Consider the following 26489-nt stretch of genomic DNA (forward strand, 5'->3'; position numbering starts at 1 on the left):
TGGATCGTCCGAGAATGAGATCAGCAGGCGAGCATTTTGATTTCATTTGATTTCATTTGAGCATTTTTATCATTTATGTTAGAACAATCCACTCGGGGGACCAGAATAAACGTCTGGCTAAACGGATATGGCGAGCGAAGCGAGCCTGACGGCTAGTAATATAATATTCCCAGGATTGAAGTAGCAGTGCCCAATCAATTTTTCCGCGATAAATGCATTTGAATCTTCAACTTGGTGCCAACATAACAAAGTCAACTCAACTTAATGCCAACCTGACAAAATTATTAATTTAGTTGCCAGTTAACAACTGTTTCGAAGAGGTACTCTATCTAGATTATAGTTCTATAGTAACATATGATATGGAAATTTCAATTATAATTAAGAGATTGGGAGAAGAAGAATATACATGCTAAAAGACGAACTTTAAACCCTTAAAAACAACCCTTAGAGTTAAAATATTGCCAAAAGATTTCTTAGTGCACCTCTAAAGGGCCAACTGAACATACCTACCAAATTTGAACGTTTTTGGTCCGGTAGATTTTTAGTTATGCGAGTGAGTGAGTGAGTGAGTGAGTGCCATTTCGCTTTTATATATATAGATGAATATCTAATTTTCTGTTCCACAATACATTATCAGTCAACCATTAATCAGTTTGAGAGTGAAATAAATAAAAGAGTAACTAACCTAGATTGATATGCAACGACCAAGGAAGGCGTGGATGCTCACAGAATGATGTGACCTAGACGGAGATACAAAGGAAACTGGAGGATTTTGTTTGAAGAACCAGCGTCAGTCTGCTCTGGTGCTCTTGCAATGGAGGAGAAAGAGCCTGGCTCGGAGCCGACCTGGCTGGTCGATGTCCACAGCTCATTGTAAACAGTTAGCCAGGTAGTGAAGGGATGCTCTGGCAAGGTTATTTGACAATTTAGCCTGCTTCCATTTCCAAGAAACAGTATTCGTCACTCACTCGACAGACAATGCGGCCCTCTCCTACGTTGGTCACAAAATAGAGGAGACAAAACGAAGGGATACTCCACCCCACCAGGTGGACAGGGATGAATAATGGAGATGTGTAGTGGAACAAATTGAATTACTCCACGCCACTCGTTGCCAAATTTGAAAAAATCTATAAGTTATAAGGTGAAAATTAAGGTACTTACAGTGTTGTTGGTCAAAATGATATACCACAGGGATGAATAATGGAGATGTGTAGTGGAACAAATTGAATTACTTCACACCACTCGTTGCCAAATTTGAAAAAATCTATAAGTTACATTATAGTGTTGTTGGTCAATATGATATACCGCAGTAATTTTACTGATACCATAGTCCTGGGATGAGTGTGAACAACTTTACTATAATAGGTTCAATTCGAATTTCAAGTATTTACTCAAGTAGGTCAACTAAGTTCTTAATAAGACTTGAATCGAAATCAAAATAAATTATAAATATTATGAGTTCTGTATATAAGCCTTTTCATACATACCTAATCTAGTCATACAGTAGCTACACCAAGAACAAACAAACACTCATCTCATACTAAACACTCTGAGAGGAATCTTTTTAGTTCTCAGTAGCCTAACAGCCTAAAGGTAAGACAATTAATTTGAAGTACAATTGTTCAAGCTCAGATGCGTAATCCATTGTCTTTGTTCACATTCCACAGTCAAGTTGGAGATTTGCAAAGAATTTTCTTTGTCACAGTGATGTGGAATCCTCAAGAAATTCCTCTTCTTGTAATGTAATAACATTCAATAATCTCATGACAATGTAAACTATTGAGTTTAAACATTCCTCTTTCTTGATCAAAACAGAATAACCAATAATGAATTCATTAAGTACAGTAAAACATTTATGTATATAAGCATATTATGAAATGGATATATGCGTATATACAAAATGAACGTCTATTTGATTGAACTGTATAGAAGAATGGGCTGTAGGGCCATCAAAGAAAGAAAGAAGATAAAAGATCCAAAAAGTATAAAAGGTAGGCCTAATTTGCTATTTGTTGATCTGAATAATAATCATTGTACTACATAAGGAACTGTACAATAGTTATTTGTGCAACTAGTGCGCAAAGTGACCGTTTGCTGCACTGAAAGAAACGTTTACGCCCGAGCCGTAGGCGAGGGCGGAATGGCTTCTTGAGTGCAGCAGAGGAACTTTGCGCACGTATTTCACATTAAATTTTTCCTACAGTTACCATTGAATATGAAAAGTGGGTAATGAATGGGTTCCACAGTGTGATTATGGGCAAAATAATGGCTGAAATCCATCAAATGTTTGTGTGTGTGATGCTGTTATTAATAACAACCTTAATTCATTTAAAAATTAATAATCCAATTGAAGTTGAAAATTCTCAGCCAAATAAACATTATTTATTATTGAATGATGAGAAGTTATTATTTAATTATGATTTAGATAAACATTATTCTTGTTTTGGATTTCTAGATTGGGATTTTATCATAAATGTAGGGTATCCATTGAAATGATTCTCATCTAAATCTAACCACAGTCATTGTTACCAACTTAATTTTTGTTTTCGTGCACTAATCCTCCATATAACCCACCAACTATTTTGTGTTGCCATGTTGCAAATCTGGAGTGCAGAAAAGATTTTTCCCGCACTAGAGCGGAAAAGTGAATCTTTGCGTTCTGTAATCAGTGCAGGAATGGCCACTTTTCAAGGTAACTGTAGGAAAAGATATTTTCAGAATAGTTATGCAATATATGGAACTGTGCAAAGATAGCAATGATTGTGGTTGTTTCTGATTGTTGTGTTGAATTTTCAGAGTAATGAAAAGGAGCTTCAATATCACATTCAGTAGGTTTATTATAATTATGTGCACTGTGCACTTGAATTCTTCAAAATAATAATACATTGATAATAAAGGATTATGAAAGTTACATCAATATGAGTATGATTAAATCATAATTAAATAGAAGTATACATGAATAAATTATTTGACTGTTGTAGAGAGAAGTTCAGTTTATAGTTTTAGCTCTACTTTTAGTTCTAGTTCTATCAGAATGGGAACATTGATAAACTGAGACTTCAACTACAGTATCCTTCCAATCGATATATTTCAATTCAGGATTCATTCATACCAACTTCAAGTAAATAATTTATGGCTTTACATCAGAGGATTTTCAGTAATATTCCATAAAAAATATATTATGACATAACGACTAGCTGGGGGAAATTCTCCTATTATCTTATATTCGTAGTACCTAGTTTTGAAGTTTATGATCTGTAACAGAATGATCTGAGCTTATACAAGATGAAAGATTTCAAAGTTGGAGTTTGAATTCAATAATGATAATAATTGCAGAGCTATTTGAATAATAATTCACTTGCAGAAAAGTTTGAATTGCAGTAACAACATGGCTGAAACTCAAGATGCAAAGGTTAAAGCACTTTGAAAACTGATAAACATTGAGCAACCAAAGTGACACGGACATTCGCCTATCGTAGGTTATTCTATGTGAACCGTGAGCCCAAGATGAGATTACATTCACAGCGCTTGTTACTGGCAAATTATTGATTGAAATTCAAAACCTTGCAAGTACAGTATGTGTATGGCAGCCAGCGGGTATATGAACTATCGCAACTGAACATTATTTATAACAAAGTTGGAGAGATTGCTTAAGAGAAGCCATGTAGAAGGTTGAGAGATGAGAGAGTGTAAGTAAAAGTAAAACGGCCGCGGCTAGTAGACGCACGATGCATAAAATTTGCATAAACAGTGCAGAGTTTATCAGCTACCCGACCTGTATTCTATTTCTGCCAACATACTGAATATGTAACATCTTTCTAGTGACTGGTAGTCTAGTTGCATGAGGTATGGCGTTGGTCTACCCGTTAGCTAACACAAAATACACCATACCACTCCGACCTATGAACGGGAACACAGAGTTGTCCAGTTTTATCCATGTTCCTGCGCGCCTCTGAAAGTGTGAGAGCTGAAAACTGCGGGCTCGTAGATCTGAGCAAGTCATATCTGCATACATAATAGGCTGCCGCATGCATTGGCAAGACTTGAAAAGTACTAAATTAAATTTTCAGATCTAGATACGAGAGTCCAGAGAAATATCTTCACATACGAGATACTAGATTCAACATACACGAGAGGTGATTTTCAGTGACAACAAGATTTATAATAGAGGTAAAAAAAAATAATAATGTTGTCAAAATAAACACCTTTTTACTGGTAATCCAGGCCAGCTGCAGCAGGGTTAAATTCAACTATTGATGAGCTACTCCTTTTGATATACAGTGATTGGATCGCCTAAGGCCACTCTAGATGAACATCTAGTTCATCGATGTTCATCTAGTGTGGCCTTGATCGACCACTATAATGCATTGAAATTGCAATGGAGGGATGAATTCAGTCAATGGTTCACGACAGCCTTTTCAGCACAAAATCAACAATATATAATTTCGTTTGCTTCAGCCAGATAGGGGTGACTTTATTATTTCACACTTACAGGGTCTGATGAATAAAAATTCATTAGCATCGTTGTTGGCTGACGCTTTTTCACGTGTCCAAGAAGCGTCGGAGGCGTTTCGAAACGTGACAAGAATCTGATGATTACAGACAAGCAATCAGAGATGGTGCGATGCGAGTAAACGTTCTCACACGGTGGAGCCCCTCTACTCCCCCAGTCAAGGCCGAGTGAGTTATCGTTTTTCACTGGCGCTCACCATTGATAATACGGCTTCAGAGAGCGGGCCCGACTTTTTCAATCTTAATAAGTGATATTATACACCTGTCCAGAGCGATAGCCACAGTTCAAACACTTCCACACACAAACAGACCCACACATACATATAATTTCTCTATATAGGCCTAGTATTGCTTTGACGAGGCATCGTTTGTTGCATGGAAGATGTTCAGACGCATGCAACACACGTGAGATTCACGTGAACTGTCAGCATTGGTCGAATGGGAAATATTGATGTTATCCATGGGGAATTGTGACGGTTCAGAGTGAACCTCACTATAGATAGACATTACGAAAGAATCGTGACAATCGGATTAAAGCTCTGCATTTCAAAACGATTATAGATGGGAGAGACTATCTTCAGATGTTATTAGAAAAATTATGAGGATGAAGCACGGCTATAATGAAACGCTCCTCTAATCCAAAAGAAATTCACTCAATTAATTAGGAGACTATTATTCTTGTTGCTGAGCTTCAAACTAACCACTCTTTCAAGTCCAGGGAGACCTCTAAATAAATTTACATCATAAAAAGTCTCAACAACATAATTCACTTTATTGTAGACCAGCAGGTAACCCGTGCTCCGCAAGGGTCTATTTTAAAACTTGACAAACTGACTCAATGAAGTTAATCAGTTCAGACATGATGAAGCGTCAAACATAATAACGTGTATTTCATAAGCCAGTTCTTTCCTGTATTATAGTATAGATTACTAAATCACTGCATGATTGTGAGAGGGATTAAATGATTATTATAGCACAGGGAATAACAGATCTAGCAACATTCATAGCTCGTGTTTGTTTGTGATGCAGGAGCCTAAATCTCATCATCCAACTAGATCTCCAGCAGTTGAAAAGGAACTGATCGACATCGAATGGGAATGGAGCTAACAACGGAGAGGTATTGTGTGCAGATAGAGGTAGAGACCAGGGGGTCAAGACCGAATGTTGTTTTTTAGAGAATAATCAGACAGCCACATCCCAGATCAGGTAGAAGAGAGAACTTCCTCCAAGCCGAAGCTGTGTGTGCGTTCTGCCCGATTTAGCGCCAACAAAAACATCCACGGACCTCAATTTATTTTCTACCCACGAATAAGAGATTTCCTTCAATAGCGACGTTCGATTTGGGAGATGTTATAACAGCCACGCGATGGAAATGTTAACAATTTAGCATTGGCATCGCACATAATAATAGAGCGGCTATCGACCATCAAGGTTACGCGTAGCAAAACAACTGACCAGTCATAGTAAATACTGTACTGGAAAACATGCTAATACTGTACTGTAGTTTTTGGAGGCTGATAATTGAAGGTGTCATTCAACTGCGGCGCCAAAGCTGAAAATCTAGGATCGATGGGGCCTACATGATCTCAAGATAAATTATTTTATTCCATGGATATTTTGTATTTGAAACTATTCAGTGAAGCACTCTCACTAATCACATTAGTTTGTTGAATAAGTTTGTTAAAATTTGTTGAATAATTAGCAATACCGTCGTAAATCAGTGTATAAGCCAGTAAATATTGTAACATACATAAATAAATAACTAATTTAATCTAATCAGTAGTTATCTTAGCAATTATTATAGTAGTGAAGAAGTGGAGTAGAATCATGAATGAAAATATCACATTTGTATGGTGTGGTGACGTAATTCAAATTAATGTAGATATTCGAATCATTCTAAGAAAATCGAGGGTATGGGGACTGTTTATGAACAAAGTTCAGGTTATAATTAATTTAGGTAACTAGAATATATTCTACCTTGTTTTTCAGTTGACCTCCATCATTCAAGTTTATTGTACTCACCTGAAAAGAAAATGAAAAAATTCAATGAGCTTTTAATGATGTGGATATCAACATTATAATTTATTTTAGAATAATTATGTATGAATTTATACATTTTTAAAAGCAACTTGCTAGTTCTCTTAAGCTTGGGTATAATTACCATACAATATGAAAATGATTGAATGCAAGAAACTTTTTGTGTAGTTGAGAAGTTGATATTGTGGTAATTATTCATATTGAATGAAAAAGACTAAGAAATTGTCAAAAAACCATTGTTTTATTGATAATTAGAAAGACCGGTTTCGGTTATTACACCATTGTCAATCTCTGATAAACTGTTCATCAGAGATTGACAATGGTGTAATAACCGAAACCGGTCTTTCTAATTATCAATAAAACAATGTTTTTTGACAATTTCTTAGTCTTTTTCATTCAACAGAATGCAAGAAATACGTTTGGGAATCCATTTTTATAGGATTCTAGGAGGCGACACATTCTGAACAATCGTTCAATGGCAGCAAATTAAATTTTGAGAGACCGAGATTGTGTAGACGACTCACCAAATTAATAGAGTTTCCTGTCAGATGCACAACATTCTAGATCGCAGACAGTGGAGAGACTGGCTGACTGACTGGCAGGGTCAAGCTCTCAACAAGTTGAATAATTGACGATTTAATGAACGCGCAACCAGAGCTAATCAAACGACAGAAGGAATCAAGTTTCACCAATCGAATTAAATCATTAGAATTTGTGAACCGCTGTGAATTAAAGTTACCGGTAAATTTGGAGATGCTACCGATAGGTTAAATATTCATGATTGGTAATAATTCAAGTGGAAATGTAAATATAGATTAATTAATCGAGTCGTGAACAAGTTTCAAAAAGGAATGATTTTCATAGATTTCCAAGAAATAAATAAATGGGATAAAAATATTATTTTAATGTCTCAACGACAAAATTTGATAATGGAGTGGACCTTCTTCTCGAAAGAAATTTAATAAAGAAATGGAAATTAAAAGCTGAATACATTTTCCGGGTGTGATAATAGGCTGGTAGAATATTACTATTTGATATATTAAAAAATTACATTACATAATTTTATAAGGGAACATTTAAATGAATTTTATAGTTTTAGTATTTGAATGAACAAGCTAGTCATGCTCTCAATTAAGTTGAAGAGGACTTCTCAAATTGATCAATGAAATTACTCAATATTATCAATTTTATAAGTGCTACGCAAGGCAAACCTCTTATTACTTAAAACAGAAACTCATCTTATCGCTAGAAAAATAAAACAATACAGCTAACAATAGATGTTGAGAATTGTTTTAATTATTAATATATACCACACGTATATTCGAATGTTTGAATCATTATTTGTTCGAAGTGCCTAAATTCATATTATCATGGAAAGCTATTTCAGCCACATTTTTCCATGTTGCGATATTGATATCGTTTGTTTACCAGGTATCACCTGTCAAATATATATAAACTCATCCATTTTATTTTAAAAATCAGAACAATTTAAAATAGTCGGAAAAGATCATTACGCTGACAGCTGCAGGAGATAGTGAACGTCAATGATATGTCAAGTCGAGCGTTAACCCAGTCTGCCTTCTCACAGAGATCAATGTCCAACAGATTTTCAGTTATCACTCATTAACTAACGTGCATTCCTTATTCTCAACTTTCATAATTTTTCAAGAACTACATGCTATAGTTTGACCTTACAAAACCTAGAAAATATCGATTATTATACTGCAAGAAATAATCAATAATCAGAGAATCAGAGCCAGTATCCAATATAGGTACTATATTACTGGACTTATCATAATTACTCAACTTTCACATTAATGATGTTAACTTAAGATGATAAGTCTATCCAGTATTACAAAGAGCCTATTAAAACTTGTGATTTGGAGCGTAAATTCCTTAATTTCCTTCTAAAATGCAGCCCTCATTAAAAACTACCCTAGTCAGTCGAGTTTTTACCATCTATCTAGGAAGGGCACTATTTTTTCGATCGCACTCTGTATTAATAGCCCTTCCCATCCTTCATTATCTCTAATTGGAACATAAATTATCGGGGTCCTCCCATTCTTAGAATCCTAAAAGTATTTCAATACAGAAGAGTTGATTGAAAAGGTCAGAAAAAAAGAAAATACTAAATACAGAAGAAGCCATAGGATGTAATCTTTGGAGATGTACTAAACTGGACAGTAGTCGACGAATGTTGAATACAATTGGCAGATAGATATGTGAATGAAGAATTTATTGATAAAACATGGAGCTATTTTTCTCTCATAGAAGAATCAATGATATCAAAATATTAAGTGCAATATTTTTTAATACTGGATAACTTTGAACTATTTTATAATTTAAAGTTAATTACAACTTGAAATAAAGTATTTACCTTCTTGATTTCTGTTCTCTGATCGATTAAGTGGTGATAAAGAAATTGTAAAAATACCCATTTCAATATTTTCATCATACCAGCAAAGTTTGTTTAGAAGGACCATTGTGTTGGCTTCAGTGGTCGCCTGATAATAAAGGAATGCTGGGACTTGAATCACAAAAAATATTAGGTTATGAGCCTTGAATACTTGGAGCATTGCTAGCCAAGTATTCAAGATTATAATCACTTAGCAATAGATGTCGAATATCCTCAACCTTGAATTCGCTCGAGCTAAATCATATACCTATTATCGTGGGAAATATTGGAGATTGGAACAATTTTTAGCAAAATGCTCGGTCAATTTCGCTAATGGCATGTAGAGCGACATGAGAGCAGTGTCCTGCGGCTGAGAGCCAGGGGGGAATAAGAGCAAGCGAGCAAAATCAGTGCCAGGGTACAGGATTACAGGATACGAAGGATAGGATAGAGGAAGAAGTCCTGGGTGCCAGTGAAACAAGGCCTGAGGAGCAGGCGAGTGTGTGGCGCCGGTGACTCATCGACATGAAGGCCGCTCTAGCTGAACAGAGATCGCGGTCGCGCTCTTGCATCCCGCTACTCACTCCCGTTCCCAATACCTTTCTCTCTCTTATACTCACTTAATTCTCATCTCTCTCTCCTTATCATACTCTCTCTCATACTCACTCCTTATCACTCTTTCACTCGATCCACTCTAGCTCTATCACTCTCACCTCTCATCAAGTCGGATTTCGCTCTACCTCGGAGAAAGACCTCTGTATCGTAGTAGCCCGCAGCCCGCCTCCTGCTAATAACCTGTAACTTGACTGGCGGCCGACTTTATAGGCCTGTCCGTTTAAGTATTTAAGCATCAGTGTGCATGTGTGTGCTCAAATGCAATCGACAGTGATGTTGTTGTTGGAGCTGGCCTCCTGTACACTGAACCTACATACACGCATTGAATCCGGTCATGGTTAGGAGCAACTGGGCTTATTGTTTCAGCACGTATCCGATATTGCAAAGTTCCTCCATGTGTGTTATAATATACCGTACTTGAATCAAAAGGTTGTCATGGTATATTAAAAGTCAAGAATAAAAACTTACATGCCGAGGCACGATCTACTACAACGGGGACCTGAGAAAAATTATTGTTTACAACTTTAACGACCTCTTATAATAGACCAATGCGGGAATTATTGTAAACCTTTTTACAAGATTCAGTATTCTTCTATTTATCATTATACCTACAAGGACGAGATTGTTATATTCATCATCGTAAACCAAAACACAAAATTATACAATTAAATTCCCAATACTTTGATTTCAACGTAGAACTATAGAACAGTTGTTTCATAATGTTTGGATTTCGAAACCCTTGGCATTCTGTTTTATTCTCACTCACAAATGTGACTTGTGAATATGAATACAGGAGTCCTTTAAAACTCAGCTCACTGATATAATAATATCATTAACTTCAGGAGAATATGAATAGATTACAGATTACACAATTCTTTGAAAAATATCTCAAAAATGAATTGTCACATTTGACAGACTGCAAACTGAGTCCACTATAGTTATTTGTGCAAAGCTTACATCAACTTAGCCAGAGTCCTTTGATATCTGGAGGGCGTCGCTAGCACGCCTAATCCTTGTTTCAAAATGCAACATGTTCCAACCGCACCAGCACAGCAGATGCAACCAACTTTTCAACGAAAATTTCCTTACAGGCGTAGGTACTCTTGACTGTACAATATTCCTTCGATTCTATGAATGAATTTTCATTCAGCTAATTGATTAGGAGAAGAATATTTTGATTGAAGAATTTTGAATGAGCTAATGAAGGCTCTTAACCACAAAAATATAAGTTCATGAATCAATATAATCCACAGAAAAGAATAGTTATTTGTATATCTAGAGTGAAAAATACAGCTTTTGCACCCTAAGGAGAAAGTTTGATGAACATTTCCTTGAGGGATAAAAAGTTGTATTTTACACTCTAGATTAATTATACATATAATTAATAATAGTTTCACCACAGAAAGATATTACTTTGTGAGTTGATATAACCACAGTGCGAGATATGTTTACGTATACTCCAAAAATTTGTATCAAAATAATTTTTAATGAATCAGATCTATTATTGATCTATTTCATCGGAACTAAGTATTATGGGACTATACATTTCGTTGTCTGAAAATTAAGGATATGTTCATTCCCAACCAGTGAGTATAGATTGTGATAGTCTATAACATTATATTACATGTAATTGTAATGTATATACTGTATGATTCTAGTAAATCTAGTAAAGAGAATAGAATTTAACCTTCTTTACTCTGTTACCAACCTAAAGTATGATATATAGCTAAAAATATAAAGCTGGTACATAAAATGGATGGATAAACATTCTTAGAGAAGATAATATGAGTTTACTTACAAGTTATGAGCTTATGCTACTTCAATTTGTTTCAGTTTTCAATTAAAAAGAACATGGATAAATAGCAAGTTTGAATCTACAGAGCTACAAAACATGATGGATTGGTAATCAAAATAAGAGTTGATATTCTGGTTCGCAAGTCGTTGTGTTGAGCAATAGCTTACTGTTGCAAGTACATTTTCAGAAATACTTTCTTGTACACCAATAAAACAGCAGCTAGGAATGTTGCATGGATATTACCACCACGGTATTTGCGATAAGTGATTCAGGTTCATACCGGGTTGGTGATTCACTTCATTTACAGCTTTTTGCTGGCAATGACCGCTGAACAAATCGCAAAACCAGTTCGAAAGCGGGATTAAAGGCTTAATTGAAAAGTATTTGAAAGATCATGATATGTCAAGGTTTCAATGACAGGAAATCATACTCTAAGAACTCAATAAACACTCGTTCATAAGAGATTACATATTCCAATTAAGGGTTCACTTAAGACAAAGCAAACATCAGTTTCATTGTAAAATTCTTTAGTTGAATCTTTGAAATAGGCATTGCTATGGTATACATGGGCAGCAGAAATAGATTTTTTTTAATAATATAAAGTTTATTCAGCAAGTTTAATAAATATTAATTTTCTACAGATCAGTAGATGAGAAATGGTCAAGCAAGCCCATTGACAAGGGGTAATTTACTTATTGTGCCCTTTATCCTCTTCTAATGCTAAAAGTACCTAGCCCTTGTTATTCATAATAATGTGTGCAATGGTTTTTATGGTTATGCGATTGACTCGCAGTATGAATCAATCTGTTCTTACCAATATATATCTTGGACCAATGAGAATAATGTTTTAATTATGGGGGAATCTTCGACCAGTGTTGGAAAACATATCAAGTTACTCGATTTATATCAGGTCAAGTGCAGCATATGTGAAACAAAGTAGAAGAAATGCAAATCTCCACTGATTATCATTCGAAATTATGTACTCTGGCATTAGCATAATACGAGAGGTAAATCAAAATTATATTTGCGGCAAGGCTGTTTAAATATTCCGATCAGATTAATATCAGTGGTTAGAAAGCAGAGGTAGGAGGAGGCAGTGCACAGAACGGTAGGTAAGGCAAGAAACTTAATTAGAAGTTGGGCATCGTCGAGTAGTAGATACTAGAGAGCTGCAGAGAGCGATGGCCACGATTCAGTGAAAAGCACGGATTTGACCACGATCGTTGATCAGTATCAACCACTAATACTGCAGCAAAATACGGCGTACTCTGGTTCCCGATTCAATTTATAGTTCATGCCTGCAGCCAACGTGTGGATAGATAATCTAGGGGTAATGGGACTCTTGTCCAACAACAGAAAACAATGTATACAATCTCCAAGTACAACCTCTACTCGGCACATGCAAACAAAGAATTTCCATCAGATGAATAGCACCGCACCTGGTGATATTTTATTAGTTCAGGTTCCAGTCACAGTGTACAAAACAAATAAATTTTCTATGCATTGCTTCTAGCATGGATCGTATGTTTACAGTAAACTATAATAATACATAGGTAGGAAACCCAGCTAGATTTATTTACACCATAGGATGACAATTTACCTAAGAACGCCTTTGTTTCAGGGCGGGTGATTGGTCACCAAGGAAGTGAACTAGCATTGCTGTCGTCTATCTGACATAGTACAGGTGAAATGTATTAGTTGAACAAAGTAATCAACAATAAGTGTGTCGGTTACCACACAAGATACAGCTACAAGATGTAGCTACAAATAAGTACAGCAAAATAGTGCTGTTAAACACACATACTTAATAATGTGGACTGGATGATGCCGATGATGTATAATAGCTGCGAACTGCACAGTTGTTTGCAATATGAACTTATGACTCCCACAATGTTCAATTGAAAAGTGATTCAAGGATACTGGAAGACATTGTATTCATCAATTAATTGATGGTAAGAAAGATGATTCAATGTAAGTTAATTATTATTGAATTATTCCTTTACATATTACGAGTCCTTCGAATAAGTTCCTATACAGCGAAAATATCTGACTCCGAAAAAACACTTTACCTTCCAAGGAATAGGCTCAAGTGAAGGCATGTATTCCCCATTTTTCAAAATCCCAGAGACAACAATTTTCTCATTTTATCACAAGAAACAAGAGTATATCTCAACCACTTCTTCCAAGCAGGAGAATTTTATTTATTTTATAAGTTCTTTAGATTGAAGAAGTACCCCGCAACCCACTTGTTTAAAACTGGTTTCATACTACATACCGCATTTGAAATCTGATAGTATGTATGAGAAAACGCACAAGGTGTTTAACTACGGTACATTATTACTGTGTACTATATTATGGATAGTAGTTGAGAGTATTTATTAGAAGTGGCTCTGCGACGGCAGGTTCCTTTCATCGGTAAACTAGCCGGAGATTTGCGCCGACGGTCCACGCGGAGTGAGCCGCGAATAATCAGCCGGCGTCACGAAAACGATCTGAAGAACGCCTAGAGGGCACAATCGGCCAGCAAATGAAAAAAGCCACGCGGTCACCACCCTCCCTTTACCCATTTTTCCCCACCGTGCGTGACCCCGGCAACAGTCAATGATGACCGTAATGACGTAACGGACCCTCATTAAGTACACAGTTATAAAATTGAAAGCATTTAATCGTAGATCATCTCTGATAAGGATCCGACACGAACAATTTCGATCAAATGCAATTCAAGATGGCGGCTAAAATGGCGAAAATGTTGTCAAAAACGGCTCCAACGATTTTGATCAAATTCATACCTAAAATAGTCATTGATAAGCTCTATCAACTGTAACAAGTCTCATAGGCTATCAGTAGAAATTTCAGGAGCTCCGCCCCATCTATGCAAAGTTTGATTTTAGATTCCCAATTTATTATTAGGCTTCAGATACAATTTGAAAAAAAATTTCAATCGGAAAAGATTGAGCATGAATAATCTCTACAATTAATGTTCAGTAACATTTTCTCAGTAACATTAAACCTACTGTAGAACATGGTACGTCATAGTGGAGTAGGTCAATTTCCACACAGAAAAAACTAAACAAGTAGAAGACACATTATAAGAATTTTTTGTAACTAACTATTGTATGTAATATTGTAATTTATCTAATATTTTGTGTAATTGATGTTGTAGTTTTAGTTTTTTTTTTGGAAATAAACATTTATTTTCACCTATAATTGGAAATAAACATTTATTTTCACCTATAATTGAAAATAAGATCGAAATTCCAGAAAATGTGATTATTCTATCGCAAACTGTTGGCAACTGTTGATTCTATTAAATCATCCACCATGAAGAGATAGCAGACCTCGTGTGTCTCCAGCGTCATTATCTTGTCACCAGCTGGCTTAGATCTTTGAATAGTAGTCTTGAGATCCGCGTGAACAATCGCGTCTGGTGATTAATTCTCATAACGGTTGTGTGAGTGCGCTACACCAGATTTTTTATGTTTATCTGTATGTGACCGGATCTCGAAAACGGCTCTAACGATTCTCACGAAATTTGGAACAAAGTAGGTTTATGATAAGATTTTATTGCACTAGGTCTCAACCCTGGGATAACTCGCTGAAGGACATAAAAAGGATAAATATGTCCTTGGAAAAACAGCTGGAAATTTTGTCGTCTGCCGATACCGTGGAAGTGAGTGAACGAGTGCATGTGTGTGGGATCATCCAGCTGATCTCACGAGAAGGAAAATTCAGCAAGAGAAACTTATTTTCGTTTATTTCTCTTTTTTTCAGAAAACATGTTTACTTCAGAAAGTCCAAAATAGTAACTAGATGCTGTTAGTGTAGAATAGTTCATAGTATATTAACAAATATTGTAGCAAAAATAGTATATCATTCTAAATCGAATTTATAGTATAACTTATCTATTTGTAATTGATGATGAGTTTGTTTTTTGAAGTGGGAATAAATTGTTATTTTGATGAGTGATAGTAGCTTAACCTAGATTTTGATTTGAACTGTATAAATTTGAAAAGGGACAGTTTTGGGCATAAGCCTGTTGTTCCTCCTCATATAACTGTAAAACTAATTGTACGACTGAGAAAATAAATAAATATAAACTATAAATTCAATATTTCTTTACAAATTTTCTATGCTTTTACACTACAAGGCAAAGCTCGGTCCCCCGATATTTATTCCATATTAGAGTAAGTTTTATTTACGAGTAATAAATAGAAGAAATTGTGATCCTTATGTGCGCATCACTTTGTAATTTTAGAAACAATAAAGTTGGTGATTTTACACAACTATTTAGAAGTTCATTATTTATCAATTTATTGATAATGGATATTATGACACGAATATGAATTAGAGTATGGATATTGGACGTTACACTGAGCATGAGCATGGATGAATCCCAAATTTTTATTATTAATGCTTGTTTGAAAAACGAACAGGCTATTCAAAGTCACATCTTGGCGGAAAATTAAACCAAGAAATTAATTACGACATTAGGGAATTGGGAATGTAACTGCCTCACATATTATGGAATGATGGTCATAAGTTTGATGAGTAGCCGCTATAAATTAATTAGATCCCGTGACTTCCATACCAGAAGGGCAGCAAGGAATGATTAAAATTAATGGGGCATATAACCATAACTGTTATGGAATTAGTTACTAATTCCAACGAATATTATTAGCCCAGCGAACGAGGCATAGGAAGATCAGAATCTGGATATGGAAATTTTTCTTCACAATACTATGGAAATAGTTATTTGTGCAACTAGTGCGCAAAGTGACAGTTTGCTGCACCGAAAGAAACGTTTACGCCCGAGCCGTAGGCGAGGGCGGAATGGTTTCTTGAGTGCAGCAGAGGAACTTTGCGCACGTATTTCACATTAAGTTTTTCCTACAGTTACCATTGAATATGAAAAGTGGGTAATTATGGGTAAAATTGCCTGAAATCCATCAAATGTTTTTCTGTGTAATTTTATTATTGATAAAAACCTTAATCCTAAAATCCTAAAGTCCTCGTTGTCCTTGGTTATAATATATAATAGTAATAATTAGCGCGTTGTGCTTCGTTGCACCTCTGCTTACTATAGCAGCCACAGCAGTCACTGTTACCAACTTCATTTTGATTTTGCTGCACTGTTGCTCCATATAACATACTAAGTATTTTGCGTTGCCATGTTGCAAATCTGGAGTGCAGAAAAATTTTTCCCGCACTAGAGCGGAAAAGTGATTCTTTGCGTTCTGTAATCAGTGCAGCAATGGCCACTTTCCAACGTAACTGTAGGAAAATGTATTAACTTAGAAGGAATAGATTCAGATCAAAGGAAGGTGGATAGAGGAGTAAATATTTCAATAAGCAATGCAATTGCTCTACTTGTTTAGTAATTCTCGAATTCATTTTTTTTAGTTTGTAACAAAGATTTGAGTATAATCATAGAGTAACAATAGCGTAAGTAGATATCCCTTGGTATAGGGCGTTTATGTCGCAACGTTTACTGTTATTTCAAGGCGATTACTTTCGATTATTGTCTATTTTTTCTGTTTTGACCGGGTAAGAGTGTATGAACGGCACAATATGAAAGACTACAGCGACATAAAGCTTCACAGGGAAGAACTACGTGAACTATCAGCTTGATATAACAGTAAAAGTTGCGACATAAACGCCCTATACCATGGGATATCTACTTATGCTATTGTTTCTCTATGGTATAATACAATGATAATAGGCCACATTGCACAGTAGTAATAAAGCGCCCAACTAAACAATTCACTTATTTCATGAAAGATATTATATATTAGAAGAATACTAAACTCAACCTCAGAACCTACCCTCAAACAGTATGTTGATAGATTTTGATTTTAAAATTTTGGCTACTGTTCTTGGCAATAATCATCTCCAAGATATGAGAATTACTCATCAATAAAATCATATAAACACTGCATAAGTAGAGCACAGGAACAGAACATGAAGGTACAATTTTGAAAGAGGCATATTCATTTGGTTATTATTCAAAAATTCCATATTACAATGCTGTTATTCCTCCATAATCCAGAAAAAGGCTTGAAGTAGATTATAGTTATTACGCATAATGATGTATTCGTTGAATCGAGATTTAACAAGGGTGAAAGTGTTCATAGTTTTTTTTTCAATGAATGGCTTAAAGCATCCTCTTAAAATATAGATGATGGATTCTCGAAGTTCATTGACAGGGTGTTTAGCACAAGAGATCAAAGTTGAGTAGCATTTTCTTTGCTGGTCGACTAATTATTCTCCAAGTGAAGATTTTTATTTGGAAGAAGATTATTTAGGAGAGATGATGACCACAACTTCGACATTTGATCGGTCCATTAACTTTCACTTTTCAAGAGACAAAACTTTATTAAGGCCCTATCGATTATAACCCCTGTTAGGATAATAGTCTGGGAACACGTCATGATGATCATCATCATTTCACGCACAACCCAACGTATGCATAGAAGGCGGCGCCCAAGTACTTTGAATATTGAATTATTAACCATTTCTAGTGAATTATAGCAATATCCTACTCTACAATTGGTTTGAAATTTCCAGTGCCTCCAGGCACAATATAAAATATTAAATGAAAATGATCACTTAGTGAAAGTTTAATATGTTGTTATCCAACAAGACATAACTTACATGTTAGACATTGGAGGTATGAACTCATAATGCCTCAGCAATTACAGTAATGAAAATATGAACATCGAAGCCCAATTCACATAGACTAGTATCACATGCAAGTGAAAATCTGAGAAGTATACTTATGAAGTTTCAAAAAAAATTCCAAGTCGAATTAAACTTACAACTAAAGAGTTTTCAAATCAAGTCTTCTCAACCAAATCAAATATTAGATGTATCGTCAACGAACAAACAAAAAGAAATGTTGGACATATTCACATTTGGGAGAGCAAACGATGATCTGCTCCGTTAAAAATCTGGAAAACTGAATAGAATAAGAAAGCCACAGATTAGTCAAGGTCACTCATCATTAGACGCCAGTTTGTCGCCATGAAACAGTTAGCATAAAGATGAAAATCAGTAAGCACACATAAGGCAGTGGTGATGGAAGAGGGTGGATATCATAAAGCACACTCATTGTTCCTGTTTCTAGTGTTCCTACTGCAACGGCATGTGGCCGACGCTTTTCTAATCTGTCCGATCAATCTTCCCGATAACAACCATCCAGCACTCACATCTGAAATGGAGCTGACATAACGGCCGACTGCCAGCGCAGCCTCAAAACCAACCAAGTCATTCGATTTGATCAATGCGAGATTTGTGATAAAAGCAGTAAACTGAAAAATGTTTGACTTTTAAACGCCTGACTGCCACTAAATCAACCCCAAAAGTGAAATTACAGGCCACAAATATTATTGTAACATGCAACGTTTCATCGTTTATGAGTATTGAACCAAGAATTTAATTGAGCTGAAGTCTTAATAAATGAACCGATGTTGTTTTTTCTGCCATAATCCTGTATCATCAATAAGATTTCATCTTACGAACTAGAGCAATGAAGTAATAACGTTACAACCCATTCAACTTCTTTTGATGCGTCAAGTAACTTCATGAGTCGTGTATGTGGTAAGGATAATTGAACATGCAAGCATCAATTAGAGATATTATTCTGTAATTGATAAAATGAAAATTATCCTACGTCAATTTTCGATTTTTTTAAACATCACTTCATTTGTCTCATAAACGTAAAATACGAAAATCAAAATAAATCAGAATGTGTTGAAAATCCATGGGCTATCAATGAACCAGAAAGAACAGGAGTTATAATCCTATCTTTGAAAAATTAATTTCAAATTTTTATTTGAGATTTATAAACTACTTTAGACTCCTTAGGAAAAGAATGTTTACTTGCTCCAGCTTCAACTCATAGTATACAACCGTAACACGTAAGAACAGTGTGATAACCATAAGAACTCTAATGTGATCGATACCATGTATCCAAATAGAGATTGAAGATTTGAAAATACAGTAATTATTGTTCAACGGACAAACTGTAGTAGGAAAAAAGTTCTTGTACAGTACTACAAATAAAGGCCAAATTGAGCTACTCGAGTATTGTACAGTAATATTAACAACCCATCTGAATGGATGCTAGCCCTTGATTGAAACAACAGGGTGGAAAGCACCCCCAACAAGAGGCACCCCATTTGTCTGTCTCAATTTCAAACAACCCCTCAACTCCTCTGCAATGAGAGCCGCACTGAAAAAGCGGAAGTTGACGGAACAAGTGTTGTAGGCCTACACTTACGCCAAGACAACTGAATTCAATGGCTTGTTTGAATATGTTTTTTCCTACAGTTACGTTGAAAAGTGGCCATTGCTGCACTGATTACAGAACGCAAAGAATCACTTTTCCGCTCTAGTGCGGGAAAAATTTTTCTGCACTCCAGATTTACAACATGGCAACGCAAAATACTTAGTAGGTTATATGGAGCAACAGTGCAGCAAAATCAAAATGAAGTTGGTAACAGTGACTGCTGTGGCTGCTATAGTGAGCAGAGGTGCAACCAAGCACAACGCGCTAATTATTATTCATTATATATTATAACCAAGGACAACGAGGACTTTAGGATTTTAGGATTAAGGTTTTTATCAATAATAAAATTACACAGAAAAACATTTGATGCATTTCAGGCAATTTTACCCATAATTACCCACTTTTCATATTCAATGGTAACTGTAGGAAAAACTTAATGTGAAATACGTGCGCAAAGTTCCTCTGCTGCACTCAAGAAACCATTCCGCCCTCGCCTACGGCTCGGGCGTAAACGTTTCTTTCGGTGCAGCAAACTGTCACTTTGCGCACTAGTTGCACAAATAACTATTGTGGGCTACTAGGAATGTGCCGAATAATTTAACATCCGTATTTTGACGAAACTCATTAGCATGAGATGTTGCCTTAAGATGGCTTTGAATATTTAACCATGTAGTCGAAGAGAAATTACAATAATGTTTACATTTCTATCATATCAGCACTGAAAAAGTAAACATAAGCTTATTCTGTGCAGTGAGTATAGAATGTATGAATGTAATAATGTATAGAATTTACATTCTATGCTCACTGATTCTATGTAGCATTATTACTGATGAAGAGGACTGGCATTGGTATTTTGTCGAAGTATATACTGCGTTTTTACAATGATTAGCACATTCTTAAGTGCTAACCAGTGAGTATAGAATGTTACATTCTATGGTGCTAACTGCTAACAAATAATAACACCATTGCTTTTCCCCAATAAATTTGAAAACAACATTAGAAGGAGAACAATATTATGATTTTAATTTTATCATTGTTTTCTCCATGAGTATATCCTCCATGAGTAAATCTTCAATTTATTTCTATGTTTATTGGTATTAAATTCTGAAAAGTGTTTATAGAGGTGATTTTCCATTCTTTATAATCTTGAAGATCACCCATCTTGGGATCTTGAAGCTATATCTCATGATCATATCAATGAATATAATATAATATCCCAACCTGATATATTGTTTGAAAACTGAATTTACCATCTTAAAGCATTCAAGGAATGATCTATTAATACTTAGATTAAACGTTGCTGAAGACACATAAAATTTATTTGTATAAAATAATCCTGTTGTACTTACCTATTTCAAGAAATTTCTTGAAAGTCTTGAAGAGAATTATTTGTTTCTTAATAATTACTCGTACATACCTAAAACAAAAAAAGAATATACGTCATTTAAAGTTGAAAGGATCTTGAAGCTATTATCTCATGATCATATCACAAAATATATAATATCCCGATCTCAGATATTGTTTGAAAAATTCAACTGTAAAGCATTCAAGGAATGATCTATTAACCGGATTTGTTAAGAGGAATTAGTATTTCGCCACACGAAAACTGTGACATAAGAAGTTATGTTTCTGGAAGAAATTCATATCACAAAGTCAGCTGATACAAAATAGGCTACTATGGTAAGAATTTGTCTCCAGAATGTGAGGCATGTCAAGCAATGCCAGTGTATAGCGGGGGTGAAATATGAGTTTCTGACTTGTCACGGCAGAAATAAGGAAATGCCAGAAGTAGATAGAGAGAGACAGAAGGAGTGGAAAAGGAATAAGTTATAAACTTGCTCCAGGGCTTGCGTGCTTCATTGATCTTAAATTCTTGACTTTATAAGATTATGTGGAAGCTCGGTTGAAATGGTGGTTTTAGCAGCCAGCGTGAGATCTTAAATGTCCAACTGAGGAAAGCTCTGATTAATTTTCATATTATTTGGAATCTATTATGACATGTTCTAATGCATTATGTTTCAAAACAGCTAATCTAAATTTTCAATGCAAGTGTATTCTATTAATATAAATTCTTTACTTGAATCAACGACCAAGAACATAAAATACCGTACAAAAGTCACAAATTAAAGGATCATATCAAGTTTTATGTTATTTTGTGATTAATTCTTTTTGCAATAAAAAAGTTATAAAGCTTTTAAAAATTATAAATACTGTATATGTGCAACAATAGTTATTTGAGCAACTAGTGCGCAAAGTGACAGTTTGCTGCACCGAAAGAAACGTTTACTGAGTGGTTTCTTGAGTGCAGCAGAGGAACTTTGCGCACGTATTTCACATTAAGTTTTTCCTACAGTTACCATTGAATATGAAAAGTGGGTAATTATGGGTAAAATTGCCTGAAATGCATCAAATGTTTTTCTGTGTAATTTTATTATTGATAAAAACCTTAATTTATTGTCAAATTAAATAAAAATGTTGTCCTTGGTTATAATATCTAATACTAATAATTAGCGCGTTGTGCTTCGTTGCACCTCTGCTCACTATAGCAGCCACAGCAGTCACTGTTACCAACTTCATTTTGATTTTGCTGCACTGTTGCTCCATATAACCTACTAAGTATTTTGCGTTGCCATGTTGCAAATCTGGAGTGCAGAAAAATTTTTCCCGCACTAGAGCGGAAAAGTGATTCTTTGCGTTCTGTAATCAGTGCAGCAATGGCCACTTTTCAACGTAACTGTAGGAAAAAATAATTAATTGCTACAAAACAATCAGACTGTAGTATTTTCTCCAATTATTTTCACTGGATTCTAGAGGAATTATATTTTTTTTCCAGACAAGCCTGGAGATGAAACTTGGAGAAGCCTCTTCTGAAAACGTCACTTCATGTTCTTAATTCCTACAGCTACCCTCAGTTTTCTTTTTGGATACCGTTCACAACCATAATTTATTCCATATTTTAACAATCAATGTTACTATATTTATATAATGTTTGTTGAGTTGGTATGATTGATTTTCTACTATCTACTGAATATGGGTAGTCTTCCCAATAACATTGTAGAAATAAAAAATGTATTCTCAATATGGTTACAATTCTCTTAAATGATTCAGCTTGAAAGGGACGCATGAATTTAAGTTCAATACAGTAATGCACAACAATAACAATCCAAAGTACTAGGTAAAGACAGCAATCGCCAAATAAATATGGATGACAGATCATTCAGAAAGCCTTTTAATCTCTTTCAACAATTTTTAAGCATTTTTTTTTTATTTTGATTAGAACATAGTGTTTAAAACACTGAGCTTGTTCTGTTCCTCTCTTCATTTGAGCCCCACTACAATACGTGTTAGCGATTCAGTCGAAGGTTTACTATTACTAACAATTAATGTGTTTCAAGAATATTGATTAATAGCGAATGTTTTGATAGTGGTGTACTGCAATAGTTTTGTGCTCGGCTCTGTTGAAGGGGACGTGATATTGTGTTTACAAACTGTTTTGAATAAATTTAATCAATCATCTGAATCTAGTTCCAGATAGGCCAACAGTGAAACCAGATTAATTATGTTTATATATACTGTAGATAAATCTTCTCATATATTAAAGCTGTATTTGATCCACACAAATATCACTGTCCCTACTGTTTTGTCAGCAGTGGGCCAAGACTATTAAAAGGAAAAGCAGGTTATGAAGTATGGCAGCCCAGCTCTGGAGCATCACATTCGACCCCGGCAGCCATTTTATTAATAATTCATGATTCACGATGTGAGACCCAGAACGAAGTTTGGAGAGTCATAGAGTAAACAAACCCCTCGCCACACCACTGGATGCAGAATGGATTCATTCGAACGACACCCCCAGGCCACAGGCTGTCTCTAGTTAGTAGTAGGGGGACGGACTACACAGCTAGTCGCTCTTCACTATAATAATAATATAGCACGTGCGAATAACAGCCTCCGACAATGCACGCTTAAATTAAATGGACGGAAGACGTTTGTTATGCACTGCAGGTTGCCGGCAATGACAGGTCTCAAATCTTTTGACAACGCACTAACTCAAGTATAGTAACTTGCTTAAGCTCCTCCTAAATGGATTTTCTGTAATAAAATTTCCAACACAGACAGCGGCGTTATAGATAGACTTTATGGTGGAGTTTCATATATGTATCGAATGAGAAAACAGTCTTTGATAATGTTCATGTATGATTTAAATAATGATCATCATGACTATGGTGGTTGTGATAATAATGATAATGATTATCATGATGTTGAAAATCGATGAGAGTAAAAAGATGGTACACGTTAAACTGACAAATTTGACAGGAGGAGGAGATCATTCCCCATCTATGAAGGATTCACCCTATTGTTCCCTGTTTGACTAAGAAGGTGGATAATTATAGTGTTGCGTTCGGAAAGCCTACACATATAATGTCTCTATACAGAATAGTTACATTGAAAACTATAATTAGACGATTGTTTGGAGGGGAACCTTCTGAAATATTACCGAACAAATCAACCAAACGTCGGTTAGAATGAATTTATGACACAGCCCCATGGTAAAGCATCTCTCTTTAGTAGCTGTTAAGCAGCATTAAACTCTGGCAACCATTGGATAATAATGGTTGGATAATAATAGTTTATTGTTTTGTTGATGTCGGAGAATCACAACTCATCACAATTAAATATCAAATAATTACTCCATTTTATTCCAACATCCAACTTACAAAATTTCCTTCAATAAAATCCAGGTACAAAATCATTTGTGCAATCAATTTATAATTATGTATATTTTATTACCTAAAAAAATCTCAGAACTACTTGGGTCATCAATGGATGAACTGAAGTTTTATAGTTTTTTATAGGGAAATGAAAATTAATGATTAGTCTCGGAGACTAGTTTTAATGACTATCAACATAGAACAAATCACCAAAATTCAGAATACACGGATAAATACACAATTTGACAAACTTTTATTGACAATGATACTATGAAATTTAACCCAAACTCAGAAATGATTAACAACTAATCAAATGTTGGTTGCCCTGCTGACTTATAGCCAAATAGTTGTCTTTTCATCCGAAAGGCTCTTGTCAGCATCCTGTGACTGGAATTCCAAATCGGATTTGGCGTTTGTCGTGTCATCACGAACACGTAAACGACCCAAACCATCCTTGTTGGGTATTTACTTCTTGAGTACTACTTTTAAGGATTGCTGAAACCAAGCTGCCGTGTTAGGAGGTGGAAATTCGCTTCCTGTCTGCGAGTGCATTCTCAAACCGTTCATTACAGTTTCAGTTTCAGAGAAATCATTCTTCTTTCATGGGAAATGAGTTCCTCAGTCATCTCAAAAGTGTTCTCTCACTTCCTGGAAGTATTGTTTCTGATTTGGGTAGACCGGTCTCAAATCTTTCAATCAACATGAAATTAGAAAACGCTTGAAAATGAGAGTTTATCTCATATTTGTTCATCTTTGAAATAAAGTGAGTGATTGTAATGGAGAATTATCAGAATCTTTTACAAATAGTATTCAAAAGACGATAGTACTAAACAAAGCTGGCAAGCATAGATCATGCTAATTATTATTCACGGAATAAATTAATAAACAAGAAGTTTCCAAAAAGACGGATAAAGTTTACTGTTCGACTGCTACTCTCTCTTAATACCGTAATTGCAGGTATAGGAAAAAATCAACGCATGATGAGAATTATCATGAGATTTTACTGACTCAATTTGGAGATGATAGCAAAATTATGGAAAGAATTAAGCCAATAAAGCACAGTACAATGATATGCAATATATAAAAATTCATTTTTATAGAAGTGGAGTAGCTATTTCTAGCCAGAAATGTATACTGGAGCATATCCTTAATAATGTAACCAGTAGAAAGAACTAAAGAGCTTGTAGCAGTTTGAATACCGTACTCAGAACAATTCTGAATTATTCTAATTAAGGAGAAGTAACGCAGTGGGTAGGAAGAAACTACTAAGAAGTTTTCCCAATTCTCATTAGCTTCATTCTCGACAAAGCTCTAAAAATTAAGTAGCCAAATCTTGCAAAAAGAAGATTTTCAACAGCAGCAAATTCTAAAGAATAGCTTTCTCTTAGCTCAATGACAGTATTAGCAGAGCTTTTTTGAAGACTTTTGTTCAAAGTACCTCAGTTAGCAATTTTGCATACTCATCGCCAATTTTGCAAGAGCCAGTCCCATTTTGTACTGATCAGTGAAACTTGCCTGTTCTACCTACTCGAGAACAGCCGCCGATGGGCGTGCAAGAAGTCATGTAATGCTACGAATGAATAGAAAGCTACAATTTGCTTCGATTACCTCACTTTTTTAAATTTATACCAAATCTTGTTCAGAACATTTTGTATTTCAAACAATAATGGAAGAATAAAAAATCCAAATAAAAAATGTATCCATGTTATAGAGAACGCTTCACTGAATTGTTTCAACATTAACATTAATAAAATTCAGGAAATTCAATCAATACATTACAAAATCACAATCGATCATCAAAATACTCTGTTTATCAGAAGAATAAAGGATTAATGTTGTGATGTACAGCTAATGTGAGGAACTGACAGATGAACTAATGTGAGGCACTGCTGATTCAGTCAAGACTATGTTATGAAATCTTAGCAAAAATCTTAGTCTGTAGTTTCTTGGAGGACAAAATTATAAAATCATATAATTATAATTATACAACTGGTATACTTTTGAAGAAAGTATTTTTCCAAGGAATGACATTGATGACAAACATAACCGCTTTCAAAATAATGAGAGATAAATGTAATTGATCAATAAACATTGTTTCTGTTGACTACGTACAGTGCATGGATCTTGGATCTGAAC

General features: G+C 35.1%; 1 protein-coding gene across 2 annotated transcripts in view; it reads right to left on the minus strand.

Annotated features, from left to right (window-relative positions):
- Positions 1–26489, minus strand: part of LOC111045520 (pleckstrin homology domain-containing family G member 1) — a 139813-nt gene that overhangs the window by 55373 nt on the left and 57951 nt on the right. The window contains exon 1 of one of the 2 annotated variants that reach the window (XM_039425189.1): positions 686–704. The exons of the other annotated variant lie outside the window; for it this stretch is intronic. The gene's annotated coding sequence lies outside the window, so the exon portion shown is untranslated. Of the gene's footprint in view, positions 1–685; positions 705–26489 lie in introns of those variants that run through there. 2 annotated transcript variants of the gene reach the window in all.

The sequence above is a fragment of the Nilaparvata lugens genome, chromosome 3, assembly GCF_014356525.2.
Source record: "Nilaparvata lugens isolate BPH chromosome 3, ASM1435652v1, whole genome shotgun sequence".
Classification (NCBI taxonomy): Eukaryota; Metazoa; Arthropoda; class Insecta; order Hemiptera; family Delphacidae; genus Nilaparvata; species Nilaparvata lugens.